Source organism: Eutrigla gurnardus (genome assembly GCF_963514095.1).
Source record: "Eutrigla gurnardus genome assembly, chromosome: 21".
NCBI classification, from domain to species: domain Eukaryota; kingdom Metazoa; phylum Chordata; class Actinopteri; order Perciformes; family Triglidae; genus Eutrigla; species Eutrigla gurnardus.
The window spans coordinates 4,122,261-4,139,411 of NC_139932.1; positions in this window are offsets into that span (position 1 = coordinate 4,122,261).

Below are 17,151 nucleotides of genomic sequence, written 5' to 3' on the forward strand. Positions count from 1 at the left end.
TCTGCACTAAAAATTAAACAAACAAGTTGCAACACTGCAAACAGATTGGAAACTTGGAAAGCAGTCATTAAAGTCTCTGAAGTGAACGATTTTCTTTTCTTTTGATATCATAAGGTATTTGTAACTGTTGTCACAGTTAATTTACAACATTCACAAGTAGCAAAAATAAGATTTGGATTGAGAAAGAGAAGTTAAAGTGTGTGAAACAGTTAAACAGAGATGTGGATAAAACCAGGTTTAAAATTCATGTCTCATACTGATGTTTTAAAGTCATGTGATCGTGAAAGAAAACCAACACTGACTTTGTAGATTAACCTTTTCTTTGTTTTTCTCCCTATAATATATCCAATATAGTGTAATTAGTAGAGCACATGAAGGAAACTGATGGAGCAATTTTAAAAGAAAATACAGAACAAATGTTATGATAAAAACTGAGCTTACTGAAGCTGTGTGGAAAAGTTTTTAAAATTGAACTTTATTCAAGAAAATGTAAACAGGGAACTCCAAGAAGAAGCTGTTTACCAGACAAACTGATAATTTCCTGTTATGCCCCCATTTCGTCTTCTCTAACTGCTCTAGATCTATGACGTGTTTACAACAGGTCTGATGGAGGAGACCACACCCACTCTGTGTGTGTGTGTGTGTGTGTGTGTGTGTGTGTGTGTGTGTGTGTGTGTGTGTGAGAGAGAGAGAGAGAGAGAGAGAGAGGCGAGGCTCCATTCTCCCCAGCAACCTCTACAAGAAGAAAAATGTGGAGGTCAAAGTCAAAAAAGTGAAAGAAATGTAAAAGATATAAAGTGCTGTGTTGAGGGCAGGTTCTTGATTCTGTCAGATTTTAAAACAACTACTTTGTCTGTAAAGCGCCGGGGAATGTTCACATTGACGTACAAACTTCTAAGTACCACTTAAAGAAACACAAATGTTAAGGAGAAAAAAAGCAAGCAGCCCAGAAATGAAACTGAAAAGAAGACGAAATGTGGCGTTGCCGGTAAACACTGGATTCCTTGATTGCAGATTAAATGCCGTCGAAACTAAGATGTTCATTCGGGTTAAAGTTGTTTTTGTAACCTGTTTTTCAGTTCGATACAATAAACTGTTTGACTGGACTGAAAGATAGATGTTAATTGATTGAATTGCAAATTTTGAAAACTATATAATAATAATAATAATAATCCATCCATCCATTTTCTACCGCTTATCATGTATTCAGGGTAACGGGGGGGCTGGAGCCGATCCCAGCTGTCATTGGGCGAAGGCAGGGTACACCCTGGACAGGACGCCAGTCTATCACAGGGCCGACATGTAGAGACAAACAATCATTCACACTCACATTCACACCTACGGGCAATTTAGAGTCGCCAATGAACCTATCTCCATCCTGCATGTCTTTGGACTGTGGGAGGAAGCCGGAGAACCCGGAGAGAACCCACGCTTACACGGGGAGAACATGCAAACTCCACACAGAAGGAACCCGGGCCGACCCGGGAATCGAACCCTCTTGCTGTGAGGCAAGAGTGCTACCCACTACACCACCGTGCAGCCCCTAATAATAATAATAATAATAATAATAATAATAATAATAATAAACTTTATTTGTATAGCACTTATCGAAACAGGATTAAAAAGTGCTTCACAGAACAGAATAAAACATAATTAAAAACTACACACAATACATATATAGCGGTATGTCACACCCGAACGCATGTAAGTTTGGTTAGAATTGCTTAAACCAATTTTGTTTTAAGAGCATGTTTGTCAAATTTAAAGACACACATGTGGTGTATGAAAATGGATTAATGCATATCAGCAAAGTCCGTAGATGATCCTGTCAACATTTCAGGACGATAGACCTCTGGTATCAAAATAGGTTTGTGAGAAAATTGAGGAAAAAGTCACAAAATATAATATTTTTAGAGCAGAAGACCATTGAAGCAAAGATGCAGATGATTTGGCGAAAAAAATGTTGAAAACATTTTGATAATAGCCAAAACATTAACTTCATTTTTACAGCGCCACCCTGAGGTCAATGAGTGTAATTGTTTGTGTAGGCGTAGGTGGTGGAATTTACAATTGGTCTCACAGTTTTTTGCACATGCACTTTTAGTAGTGAAACAACTATTGTAACAAGTGAAGGAAGTGACCATATTTGGACTGCAGAGGAGCTACGGGTTGATCTGATGAACACCAGCAGCAGAGCAGACACCTTACTGGATCTGGATCCATGTGGACCTTCATATGTTAGTCATCTTAGTTGCTAACTGCACCTGTCAATCACCAGGTAGCCCCGCCCTAAAGCATCCCCTGCTTTCTGGTCTGTTGGACTCTAAATGGACCATAATGGACTAAATGAACATCATGCTGGATTTAAAAAGACATGAAACTAGAGATTGAGACCATAAACTCGTGTTTACAATGTTTACTGAGAGAAGTAGGGTCATTTTCTCATTGACTTCTGTCCAGTCAGAATTGTTTTTGCCCTTTTCATATCAAAATCTCTCTCTTTTCTCTTCCTGTAAAATATCCAAATATTTTTATATGACTCCTCTTTATTCTGATCAAAATGTAATCACGGCGACTGCTCATTTTATAATAATGTGTCTTACATAAGCTTTGAGACACCCAGACCTGAGACATCCAGACCTGTGTCATCCAGACCTGAGACACCCAGACCTGCACCATCCAGACCTACACCATCCAGACCTGAGACATCCACGCCCGCCACCACTCGTGTTCTCAGGAAAAGAAAAATACCTGAGCAAACAATCTCAGTTAAACATTCATTAAAAAATAATAAAGAACACAAAATGAATATTTCCAGGCTGCGTTGATTATTTATTTTCTCACTTTTATTTAAAATCAATTTCAACATAACAATGTAGATCAAGTCCAACTGTATTATTGCATGGCTGCTTAATCTGTAATGAGGATATCTGGTTGACATGATTGATAAAGTATGATTCGTGTGGTGCTTCCTGAACCTGCTTTTAAGAGGTGGAGACTTCTTTGTACTAGCTTATTTACTATAACAGTGTTTTGTTTGTTTGTTTGTTTGTTTGTTTGTTTGTTTGTTTTTCTAATGCTAATCTAGGATTATCTTATTATATACAATTTTGAGATACAAGTAATTTAATTGACCATTCACATTGTATGCTAATTTATCAATTTAACTTCACTACATGTATTTCAACCGCATGGCTACTTTTCACCTAATATATTGTGATATACTTAGATGATGCAGTTCTATACTGCTAACATACTCAGTAGTATAAAAAGTACCTCAAATTGGCTTCATGTGGAAGAACTGCAACATTAAAATGGTCTTGCTTGTTTTCTTGCAATAAAAAGAGAATAATATAATATTCTAGAATAGTATACAGCATAATATTTATACAATATCATATACAATAGCCATTCTGCATAATGAGTACTTATTTTCCTGATAATACCAACGTACTTTTACCTAAGTTATATTTTGAATGCAGGACTTTCACTTTTACTGGGATATTTTAAGACTGTGGTATTTCTACTTTTACTTACAAGGTAACGATCTGAGTATTTTCCATCTCTGAACAAAATTGTCTTTGCTTCACTCCTCAACTACAAATGCTGATACAAGACATTTTTTCGCCAACAAAAAGTTTTAACAGGCACCTGCCAACCAATCAGCAGCCAGGATTCCCCTGTCGGCGGTGGTGTGAAAAGACTCTGGATACTGTCTTGTTTGGAGTTTGTCTCTGTGTTCAGGAATGTTAGAGTTTTACGAGTCTCATTGTGTTTACAAGAGAAAAGTTACATTCCTGTCTCCTCCCTTTCAGCCAGATGGAGAAGACCATGGCGAGGGTCGTGGGGGTCCAGAATGTTAGATTGTTTACTTAAAGAACTCAACAACTGCTTGCTATGAAAGTTGATAACCACTGTCCCCACTGAATAATGATGATATAAGATACAACTGTATTTGTCCTTGTGCAGCAGTTGCAATACAATACAATTTTTAAATCATGATTTTACGGACATAAAAACATATTACATTAACTATAACTATCTGCTAACATGAGTGAATGTGACTGCAGGAATCAGCTGCCTCGGTCACTACATTGTTTGGGGTGAAATAAACTTTTGAAACATGAACATAAAAAACATTTTAAAAAGTCACAGAGGAAGTGATTATGAAATAGCAATTAGCTGTCATCATCGGGCTAGTTCATTCTGACCATAATGTCAAAACAACCTGAGCACAGTTAAGTTCAAACTTGCGTGGTGTGTGTATGGCAACATTGGGTTGAAATTTCTGGAACTCCCCCTGAATTTCAAAGAATGATCTGTGAGTTTTGACATTCAGGAAACAAACCAATGCAAGAGATTTGCAAGCTTCCTGTACGGCAAAAAAAAAAAAAACTATGTCGACTGTGTGGGGAGATGTTTATTAAAACAAAAGAAAAGCATAATTTGATGGTCGGTGACCCAGCGGTGAAGTCTGTCTGTACTTTGGCTCTGGAGGAGCTCAATGGACTCATTAAAAACTGAAAAATTATTGAAAAATGACTAAACTAATATCAGGAAGCTCGTGTGAAGTGGAACGGATCGGTACATCGTTCAAGTCAAAAGTTAAGAGTGAAGAAATGTACCAAAATGACTCTGACTGATGACCATGTCAGAAAACGAATCAACATCGGGCATAAATTAGATGCTAGCTTTGAGGTTGCTGCTGTTTTTACCCAATTCACAGGGAGTTTGAGAACGGAGACACAGAAAGCGGAAGGGGAGGAGTAAAGTCTGACTTCCTTCCTCCTGGTATTGATCCCAAGCCTTCAATTCCTGTTATCTGGACTAACCCTGACCCTACCCTCAGGGGACAGACTTCCTCCCAGTCGGTCCGTGGATGTCAAGAGCAGGATGGGGAAACTTGCTATGTAACTTTGGACTTTTGTCGATCTTGTAGTTTTGCTTTGTGAGATGAACTTGTCTTTGTCTTGTGGGATTTACAACTATACAGCTTTTTTTTTTTGGTCTTCTTGATGTCTTTTCTCTTTTTGTTCAATCGGGCTTCCTGAGTCCAACTCATTGAGAATGATGGAAGACTTATGGCACTCTTCTTACTTGTGTTGTGACTTGGATTTTTTAGGTCTTTGATTGCAGATTCACCTTTATGCACCTAAATTAAAGTTACCGACCAATGTAAAAGGTGTACATAATTAAGGTGCACCAAAACATTTTCACTGGACCTTTTGACACTGCAATAATACACCTATTATACATTTTCTTTATAGTTCCCATATACACTAGTAATTTCTTAACACATTCGGTCAATGACTATAAACAGGAATAAAAATAAGAAAAAAAGCTAAAGATAAATGTTTTTTCTTTATTTAAATCTCAACACAAACAAGAAATCAAAATAACCTACATTGTTTAAAAATGAACTTAAAATGCTCGTTTTGAGTGATATTCTAAGCTGTGTAAAGTGTTATTATAATTTCTGACTCCTCACTGCTTCAGTTTGTGGCTGCCTGATGCTGAGACGCTGTGGGGAGGAGAGGCTGCTCAGAATTTAACAATTCTGAACAACAATGCTCCGACAGCAAAAGCAGCGTTCCCTGTCAGGCTCTGGCCATATTCTAGTGTTGGCCCACCCGACCAGGCCGCCCAACCGGACAGCACGGTTGCGTCACCGGCTCAGAAGGAGACGGTGAAACAGGATAGGTATCGACAGTTGTCTTCATTTTTGATGCTCAAGTCATTCTGCCTGATTACTTTTTCTCACAAACATTCAGCAAAGAAGAGACCGGGGTCAGAGCCAATTAGAGACGAAGGCCCGCCCCTCCTCGGTGATTGGCTCAGACTGTGGTGATTCTTCTTTGCTGTTTGCTGTGGGGAAAAAACATTTCACTGCACAAATAAACAGACCAGCTAAATGTGAGGAGCACCAGTGCGACCAAGGAAAATATTTAGTCGCATTTCACTGATATTTGGTTGCATGTGCACCCAAAATGGCCGCACTGGAGTCCTGCCTTTGGGATTGGCTTGGTCTGGTAGATTTCGTGACACGGTCTTTGTTGGGCAGATTATTTCACTCATCCTTTTATTGGATTTATTGGCCGTCACCCTTCCGGACTAGCCTTCAGGCCATCACTGATGATCTTTCTCTCTCATGCAGATTCTGTGACTATGTATTGATTGTAGTCATGTCATTTTTCTTGATTATGAAAGTTCATGTCATGCTGACAAAGTAATGATTTTTTTAGTACGTTTGACTGACTTTGACTGTCCTGTCAAGCTTTAAAAAAAACATTTAGCTTAGAAAAGGGACAGAAAACCCCACTATCAGGTGTCAGTCACAGACAGATGAATAAAAGCAAGCTCGCCGGAAAGTGAGGTAGGACTATTTTGGCATGTTGTAGGGAGCAGCAAGAAGTTGTCTGGCCATCACACAGCATGTATTTTGGGCATTACTTACGTAAAGATAAGTGTGTTGGAATGTGTTTGGATGATCTGATGACAGACTGAAGGAGTTTCTGCGTTCAATCATCAGACTCTGACCTGATAACGCGGTACTGATAGAAAGGCCAGCTTTCCACATTTATATATTCTACATATTGGAGTAATACTGGACATTCAACTCCCTTTCGACGAGCACACCAATGATATCCAGAAAAGTCTATAAGCCATACACAAGCTGAAAGGACTGTATGTTGCCCCCATCTCCTCCGGTTGTATCAGAGCACGAGCCAGCCCATTTTACTGTACTCTTTCACCTGCTTCTTCACAGTATTGTCAGTCAAAAACAGGACCACACCCAACCTACGAGAACTGAAGAACAGGGCCATTACCACTGGGTGTTTTTGTGGTGTGTATGGCTTAGGCTGTTGGATGGATAGGTTGCTGTGAAAATGTGAAAAGGTAGTAGAATTTCAATCCTCTTCCCTCCCTTTCCAGTTTTTGTAATGTAGCCCATGCAGTGGGATTTCCAGTCACTGAGCTGTATCACTTGAGAGTTTGGGGTTTGTTTCATTGTGGGGAGCGTACCTATGTTCCCTGGGTCCAATGTTCCCCAGGTCCTATGTTCCCTGGGTCCTATGTTCCAAGCTTTATATGTGACCGGGGAACATAGGACCCTTTTTGGGAAAAACGGGGAACTTAGGACCCGGGGAACATAGGGATGACCCCCTTTGTGTTTGACAGGACATGCTGGCGACGTGTCTCACTGTGTAATATCCTCTCTCAGCCTGGCCTGCAGATGACCGATAGCCGAGCTCACATCAGCTTGGAGATGTTTACTTCGGCTGCTCCTCTGCTTCCTATCTGCATCTCATGCAGAGCCAGGCTTTATACTTTATTTCATCACAAGCATACTGATTAGCACACTAATGAAAGCGAGGATAAGGGTTTACTCCACAATTAAGCTGTTAACATCCCATAATGCTCTGTGTTTTTGGCCTTCACAGTAGATTTCAATCCAGCTGAACACCTTCAGGGGATCATCGTCCAAACGCTACACGAGTGAATGTGTTGATCTGGACACAATTTACTAAGAGACTTTATGTTGGGTTTTTGTCTTCAACTCGTATGCAACAGTGACATTTCATCAAGGACACTTTGCTTAGTCCAAAAAAACCTCATCAAACATCAAACTCTTCTTCACTCATTGGATTGAGTAAATCTAATGCATTTACAAATCTCTTCCTCTTGTCCTGAAGGTTAGTTTATGATGCAGGATGTAATGTTTATCAAATGATGCAAAATTAAAAGTGCCACAATGAAGGCACGAATATTTTACGTGAGGGTGTGAATTTTACTTGCTGGCATTTCTTTAAAAATAAATCTTTATGTCTACATATTTTAACAACAGGGGGTGCGATAGAACGACATAACATACACTTAATACGTTTAATAGATATGTATTAGATTAGTCTATTTGTTTGCAAAGATGCATGTTGCAGTTTTAAAACAGTCAGCCAATAAAACAGTTTGAAAAAGAAAAATTTGATATGTAGCCCGTGTTCAGTTGTAAAAAGATTTTGCTGTTTTGCTTCAGGGGCCGGCTGCTTTTACCTTGCAAAGAAGCTGAATGTCATGAGGTCAGTAATGCAGTTGTGTCCAGACCAATCGGCCTCCTCTACGGAGTTCCTGACAGCCTGGCTTAGGCGACGTCTCCGAAAGAGGTTAGCATAGATGCTGCATTAGGATCGTATATATCAGAACTAGAGAGTTTTTCTTTATTGAAGTCCCAATTGGCAACATTTGTTTGATCACATTCACTGAAGCCGACACTATGCTCCGATAGAACAACATAAATCATCCGGTTAAAAAAAGAAAAGCACACCTCTATGTGCATGTAGAGCCTGTTATTTGTTTTGCAAAAATCGACAGCGCCCAGATCATCCTGTCCAATCAGCACGCGGGGCTGTGTTCCTGCACACACAGAGCCCCTCCCCCCTCGGGTCGTACCACTATCACAGGGGGGAGGCAGAGGGAAGTAGCAACAAGCTTCCAATTCCTCGGTTAAAAAACGAAACGAGGAGGTCCAAAACAACCAAGGAAAAGAAAACACCGGTGGAAAAGAAGGAAAAAAAAGAAAGATTGCGACAAAAACCAGAGTCAGCATCGGACCTGTGTTTCAAAGGTGGCGTGATCTAAGGGATTTCAAAGGGCACGAAGTCGAGGGGAAGGAGCTCAGTGGTCATGGGGGAGGAGTGTGAGAGTTGTAAATATTCAAAATCTGACAGAGTGCCCTCGATCCTGCTACTGTTTTTATTCTTTATTTTTTTTATCCTAGTTTTATCTTTTTTTACAACATGCTTCATTGCCTCATTTTACTGCTATGTTACCCTTTTTGTTGTGTTTTGTTGTGGACCCGGATTCAGAGACCAGAGACTGGACGGCAGGAAAAATAGTTTATTTGAACAGGTATAATTCTGAGTGATGGTGCGGGCGAGGAGGCCAGACCGGCAGGTTGGCTGGTAAGCAGGTAAGGAGACAAGCAGGCAGGCGGAAATCCGAGCAGAGGAGCGCTGGAGGTTTCCTGGAGGGCGAACCAAAGGACAAGTGACAAGCGAAGAAACAAAGGCACCAAGAAGTACGTCTAAGTCTTGCAAAGACAATCAACACGGGGCACATAACATCACCATAGGGACAGAATAATCTGACCCCAAAGTGGTGGAGAGACCAGGGGCCCGTTTCACAAAGCAGGTTCAACAAACTCTGAACCTAACCCTGAACTATGAGTTGACCAACTCTGAGATGGGCAACTCTGAGTTTTCAGTTTCAGAACAGCGGTTTTGAATTAGTTCAGTCAATTCTGAGTATGTAAACTCTGAGTTACGCGCGTGCCTGCCGACTCTATAAAGCCATCATCAATGGAGCTCCGATACTACGATTCACCATGGCAACGGGGAGAGCGTCATTAGATATTACTGAGTGTTTATGTAGAAAACGAGCTCATCCTGAGAAAGCGGAGCAACGTAACTGCAGCAAAGTAGCGATAGTTGGCGTGGCAGACATTTACTGCCCGATCTAATGTGTATAACTGAATGAAACAGTCTATTGATCTAAAGGTAATAAGTGTTCATTTTCAGACTTCCAGAGTGACACTGTGGTGTAATGGTTAGCAATGCCGCCCACGGCGCAGGCGACAGGGGCTCAACTCCCGTAGTTCACAAAGTAGCGCACTGAATGAATTATAATTTTCATTGGGTGTAATCCCCCCAGGCACGGAAAGAAAGTGGCGTCAGTTGAAAATTAAGCATAAGAATATTGCGCAAATACGTTTACTAAGGCATATGATTTTAATCATATTTCACATATTAAACAGTAAATAAGCAGTGTGACGGCTTCAGAGCTGGCCATGTCTGTTTCTTGTGCTGGCTGTTGCCTTGTTCTTCCAGGTGGGTGGAGCTGTTAATGGGAGATGCAGTTCACCTGACAGCTAAGGAGGCTATTTAAGCAGATCTGCTGCTGATGATTTTCCTCTTCCCCTGGCCTGCCGACTGACAGCATTTGTTTCTGTTTAGTTTGCATATTATGTTGTCTTATTTTGTTTACTTTATTTAATTAAAATATGTTTAACTCCTTCTAGACTGTGTGGTCTCCCTTTTTGTCACTGACTTTGAGCCAGGTTGTGACAAAATGGGGGCTCGTCCGAAGGCTTTGTTTGGTAGGTTTCTAATACTGAGTAGAAGCTTTTGTATCAGCTATTGGGTTTGAACTAGTACTATTTGATTGATTGATTGATTCATTTTAATGACCACACAGCCAGGCTGGTGGAATTTGTTGTCAGCTTGGTACAGGTTCCAACTTACAAAACATATAACACAGATATACATACAGACATACACACTACACAATACATAAGGGCCATGCTTAATCCTTAATGTTCAGAGTTCAGAAAGTTTATTGCAGTTGGGATGAAACTGTTTTTTAACCGGGATGTTCTGGAAGCAATTGTCCTGTAAGGCCTCCCAGAGGGCAGTAGCTGGAAGGCATAGTGTGCAGGGTGAGTGGGGTCGGAGATGATTTTCCGTGCTCTGCGTAGCGGCCGTTTGTGGTAGAGTGAATCAAGGGATGGAAGGGGTGTGCCAATAATTTTGGATGCTCTATTTATGATGCGTTGTAGTTTCTTCCGGGAGAGTGAGTCTAGACTGCCGAACCAGACTGTGATGGAGAAGGTGAGGATGCTTTCTACGATGGCTGTGTAAAAGTGGAGCAGAAGATGGGACCTTACCCTGAACTTCTTGAGCTGACGGAGATGGAAAAGTCTTTGCTGGGCTTTTTTGTAGATGTGGTCTGCGTTTATTTTCCATTTCAGGTTATTGCTGATGTGGGTTCCAAGGAGTTTGAATGTGTCAGTGATGGAGATGGATTCACCTTTAATGAGCACAGGAGTTTTGGGGGATGGTTGGCGTCTTGGGTCGATGATGAGTTCCTTTGTTTTTGATGAGTTGAGTATGAGATCATGGTCTGTACACCAGGTCACTGCTTGGTTGATCTGTGCACGGTATTCTGTTTCTTGGTTGTTGGTGATGAGTCCTATGATGGTTGAGTCGTCCGCGTACTTGTACAGGTTGACAGAGCTGTGGTGGGATGTGAGCTTGTTTGTGTAAAGGGAGAATAGCCAGGGTGAGAGAACACAGCCTTGGGGTGTGCCTGTACTGAGGAAGAGAGGGGAGGATGTGGTATTTTTGATCTTCACCTTTTGTTGCCTGTTCCAGAGAAAGCTGTGAATCCAGTGACAGATGCATGGGTCGATGTTCATGTCCAGTAATGTATTGAATAGATTGGCCGGGTTTATTGTGTTGAATGCAGAGCTGAAATCCATGAACAGGATGCGGGCATATGTGTTGGCGGACTCCAGGTGGTTCAGAATGTGATGAGTTGCTAAGATGACGGTGTCTTCAACTGACCTGTTGGCTCTGTATGCAAATTGACATGGGTCCATGAGGGGGGTGGTGACAGATTTCAGGTGATTTAGTATGATGCGCTCAAATGATTTCATAACTGCTGATGTCAAGGCAATGGGTCTGTAGTCATTGAGGCAGGAGATGGTCTTGGTTTTGGGAACTGGGATGATAATGGTTTCTTTGAAGCAGTTGGGTACTGAGTTTTGGCAGAGGGAGGAGTTGAAGATGTTGGTAAAAACCCCAGCCAGCTCCGCAGCACAGTAGTGGAGAACGGAGGGGCTGATGTTATCTGGGCCGGGGGCTTTATTCCTCTTAAGTCCCTTGAAGGTGCTCCTCACCTCCTCCTCGTAGATGGTGAAAGGGGGGGGGGGGGGGAGGGGGTCTGGGAGAGATGGTGGTGGAGCCGGTGCCTGCTCAAACCTCCCATAGAAAGTATTAAGTGAATCAGGAAGCTGATTGTCGCTGTCAGGTGTGGGGGTGGGTTTCTTTTTGTAGTTTGTCATGTTTTGTAGTTTTTTCCAGATAGAGCGGGTGTCACTATTAGTGATTTGTTCTTCTAATTTAGTGGCATAGTTGGATTTGGCTCTTCTTATTGCAGATCTCAGTTTGTATTTGGCAGCCATATATTGTTCTTTATTTCCTGTCAAATGTGCTGAATTTTTCTCCTTTCTTATTATTTTAATGTCCTTGTTAAACCACGGTTTATTATTATTGTAGTGTTTGACTTTTTTGAGTGGAATGCACAGGTCAACGCAGTAATTGACGTATGACGTCACTGCTTCGGTGACGTCGTTCAGGTCACCTGCGGCATGGAAAACATCCCAGTACGTGCACGCGAAACAACCCCGAAGTTGTTCAATGGCTTCGGGGGACCAGCACCAGAGAAAGGTTGTTGGTGTTTTGGAGGATTTAACTTTTTGCCTGTATTTTGGAATTAGCAGCAGCATCGCGTGGTCGGACCTGCCCAGCGGAGCCCTCGGGAAAGCACGGTAAGCCTCTCTGATGGAAGTGTAGCAGTGGTCCAGCGTGTTGGTCCCTCTGCTGGGGCAATTTACCTGCTGATGGTAGCCGGGGAGCTCAGATGATAGGTTGGTCTGGTTAAAGTCCCCGAGGACGATGACTGCTGTGTCCGGGTGTGAATTTTCCACTGAGGAGACGTAGTTGGCTAACTCGGCTATGGTGGTGTTAGCGTAAGCCTCAGGTGGAATGTAAACACAGATCATAATAATTGATGCGAACTCCCGTGGGAGGAATGATGGTCTGCATTTGACAGTGAGGTATTCCAGGTGAGGGGAACATACATGTGAGTTCAGTAGAATTTGTGCACCAGTGTTCATTTATCATGATGCAAACACCACCGCCTTTTGCCTTGCCCGATAGTTTGGAAGATCTATCGGAACGATGTAATGTGAAACCTGGAAGAGTTACCGCTTGGTCTGGTACTGATTGATCCAGCCAGGTCTCTGTCAGGCAGATGGCGGAGCAGTCACTGTAGTCTTTGTCGGTTTGGATCATAAGTTGTAATTCGTCCATTTTGTGCCGGAGGGATCTTACGTTTGACAGCAGAAGGGCTGGGAGCGGTGGCCGGTAAGGGCGTCTCCTGAACCTGGCAAAGGTGCCGGAGCGGCGGCCCTTTTGGGCCGGCAGCCATGGTGTTGAGTGGCTTGCGCTGTAGATGTTTAATTCCAGTAATTTCTTCTCCAGCAAGGATGTAGATGGGCCCAGATCACTGTGAGAGGTGGATCTGAGGTTTAGAAGCTCCGATCGGGTGTACTGGATAATGCACGACACTTTGCAAACAAATAACGCAGACACTAAAATGACAGACAGGAACACTGCTTGTACTGTGGCAAGCCTCACGGCCGCCATTTGTTGCTTCCATCTTAGATTAGTATGTACTATTAAAGGTTTGAGGCTTTCCTTTAGGATAGAGAGTAAACTTGTTTTTGTTTAGCTGTGTATGATCTGAGCTAGTAGTCTGGATATTATAGCTAGTAGGTACTAGGTGTGGGAGGCCGCATAGTTTATTGGTTGTGGTTAAGATCTGTTTGTTTATGGTTAAGTAGGTTTAGTTGCTGTGGTTGAGGTTAATGCATCTTTTTGCTTTGTTAGTTGTGCATTTGGCTAATGTTAGAGCTTTAGTGCTATCTTGTAAAGGGCTGGAGATAGTTTTTGAAATTGCCAAAGGGACAGTATTGATGGTTTGGAGTGCACATGTTAGAATTTGAACTTTCCCTGGTAGGATAAAGGAACGTTCCTCCTTTGGGGGTTCGTTCGTAAAAACTTGGTAATGTTGTGGCAACGTGGTTAGTGTTAGTTGTCTCAGACAACTTTCTCGGGAGCACGTCCGTGGGATCTTGCAGGGTTGCCTGCTTGCAGGTCGCCTTTCAACCCCACTGGTTTCCAGTGTGTAAGTACCCGCCGCAAGCCGCATGAAGAGACAGGGTTGAGTCTAGTAAGTTTCTGGATAGGTAGTTAGTGGGAGGGTTTTGATTCAAAGTGCACTTCAGTTATCTGTACTGTTCAGTTATGGCTACTGTTGCTAGTTTTGTTCAGTCTCCTTCTGAGGAACTGTTGAATAGTTGTACGAAGAAAGAACGTTTGAAGCTCGTTGAATATTATGAAGTTGATGTTGGAAACAATCGGTTGAAGGAAGAAATTCGGGGGTCATTGAGGACTGCTTTAATAGACAGTGGTGTTTTGGCAGATGCAGTGCAGAGTTCAATTGACTGTGTAGATGAGTCTGTAGTCTCTCTCACTGTTGCATTAACCTTTAAGCAGCAAAAAGAGCTATTGTTGTTGCAAATGGAGAGGGATAAATTGGGTATCGAAAGGGAAAGGCTTAAGCAGTCTATGGAAAAGGAAAGACTGCAGTTGCAGCAATACCAGTTGGACCTAATTAGGGCAGGTAAGCTTTCTGATAATGCTGATATTGGGGGTTCACTTGGTCCTGCAGCATCTGTTTCAAAAGAATTGAAAAGGTTTGATTTGGTGGGTAACTTGCGCCTTTTACCGAAGTATGATGAGAGAGATCCAGACACCTTTTTCTCCCTTTTTGAACGTGTCGCCGAGGTAAGAGGTTGGCCTGAGGCTGACAGTGTAGTTATGTTGCAAACTGTATTTACAGGAAAAGCCCAAGAAGCGTATTCAGCTCTTAGTGTAGCTGACAGTCAGAAATATGCTACTGTTAAAGATGCAGTTTTGAAAGCTTATGAATTGGTACCAGAGGCCTATCGGCAACGTTTCAGGTCCTGGAGGAAGTCTGATAAGCAGTCGCATGTTGAGTTTGCGAGAGACTTAACCAAACATTTCAACCGGTGGTGTTCTGCTTTTGAGGTTACTACCTTTAAAGACCTATGTGATCTGATGGTGCTCGAACAATTTAAAGATTGCATTCCACCTGAGGTTGCCACTCATATTTCTGAGCGTGGGGTACAAACTGCTTCGGAAGCTGCTACTCTAGCAGATGAGTATGTGTTGGCACGGAAAGGAAAGTTTGGGTTGAGCTATGTTTCTGATAAGGCTACTATTAAAGCTGTTGGTCACTCTCCTAAATTTTCTTGGTCTGAGTCTACAAAAGTAAATCGTGGTTTACGTTCAGTTGGTTTTGATCAACTTTGCAATTATTGCCATGATCATGGGCATTGGAAAGCAGAGTGTCCTGTACTGAGAAGTAGGGTAAAGCACACAGGTAATAAACATATTAAACCAGCTGCTCTCAGTGTTCCAGTGAGAAACATTCCAGTTCTCTCTGAGGAGGTGCTTGATTCAGTCAAACCTAAAACTGATAAATATTCAGGTTTTGAAGCTTTTGTGTCAGATGGGTTTGTGGCTCTCGTTGGCAGTGATGTTAAAGTGCCTGTGAAGATTCTTCGTGATACAGGAGCAAAGAGTTCATTTATTCTAGCTTCTGTGCTGCCTTTTTCTCAGGACTCAGATTCTGGTGATTGTGTTGCGGTACGTGGAATGGGTTTAACAACTCTGTTGGTTCCTGTACACAAGGTCATTCTGTCTTGTGGCTTGGTGAGTGGTGAGGTCCACATGGGGGTTCGGCCTGCCTTGCCTTTAGATGGGATAGATGTGATTCTGGGGAATGATGTGGCTGGCAATCGTGTCTGGGCTGATGGCACCCCACCGGTTAATCCTACACCTTTTGTTTAGAGAACCAGATAATTGTAAACAGGAGTTTCCAGAGGTCTTCACAGCTTGTGCTGTAACACGGGCAATGTCACAAGCTAAGTTAGATTCTTCAGTTCAGGAAGAAAGTGATAATGCAATTGATTTGACTGTACCTGAATATCTCTCTGTCTCCCAGCAGGAGTTTATTGGAGACCAGCGAGCTGATGCTGCGTTGAGTGGGCTGTTTGACCAGGTGCGGTCTAACCATGAAGCTAATTGTGCAGCCGTTGGGTATTTCCTGCAGAGTGAGGTATTGGTCCGTAAGTGGGTGCCCCAGGGGTTTGGATTGTATGGGGGATCCAGTTGTCCAAATAGTGGTACCAACTAAGCATAGGAATAAAGTGTTGGAGTGTGCTCATGATCAGACTGGGCATTTGGGAGTCAGGAAAACATACTGTCACATTTTACGTTACTTCTTTTGGCCTCGTCTTAAGCGTGATGTTGCAGCTTACATTAAGACTTGCCATACATGTCAAGTAACCGGTAAACCAAACCAGACAATTAAGCCTGCTCCACTTTTTCCAATCCCTGTAGTTGATAACCCATTTGAACATCTAATCATTGATTGTGTTGGGCCTTTGCCCAAATCAAAAGCTGGATCTGAGTATCTGTTGACTGTGATGTGCCAGGTTACACGTTATCCTGCCGCTTATCCATTGCGTACTATCACAGCAAAGTCTGTAGTCAAAGCTTTGACCCAGTTTATTGCCATATTTGGAATACCAAAAATCATTCAGAGTGACCAAGGGTCAAACTTCTCATCACATTTGTTTTCGCAAGTACTCAAGCAACTACACATCAAGCATAACAAAGCATCTGCTTATCATGCACAGAGCCAAGGTGCTTTAGAACGGTTTCACCAAACTCTCAAGTCCCTGTTGCGATCCTTTTGCACAGAAATGGACAGGGACTGGGAGGAAGGTGTACCATGGTTGCTTTTAGCTGCCAGAGAGGTGAGTCAAGAGAGCACTGGGTTTAGTCCCAATGATCTAGTCTTTGGTCACAAGGTACGGGGACCATTGGCTGTACTTCAGGATGAGTGGATTGGAGATGAACCACCTCCAAATTTGATAGATTATGTAAATGGTTTCAAACGCAGGCTTTATATGGCTGGCAAATTGGCTAAGCAAAATCTGGCAAAATCTCAGGCACACATGAAGCACTTGTATGACAGGCGCTCTGAGACACGTCAGTTTAGTGAGGGTGACCAAGTATTGGCTTTGTTGCCAGTAGTAGGTTCACCATTTCGAGCAAAGTTTGTTGGACCATACACGGTAGTGAGTCAGCTTACAGAACAAAACTATCTTATTGCTACTCCCAACCGCAGGAAGAGAAACCAACTTTGCCACATAAACTTGTTGAAACCTTATTATGTTCGTGACTCTTCTCAGGTTGGGTCTGATGACGTGGATCCCTCTTCCTCAGAAGTGTTTGGCCTTGACCGCTGGTCCAGTGATTCAGTCAGCAGTTAGTGGGGGGGAAGATGTGGCAGCACCTGATGATTCATTGCTGCGTGGTCGCTTGAAGAACTCTGAATCGCTTCGAAATTTAGATGGTTTGTTGTCTCACTTGACTGTTC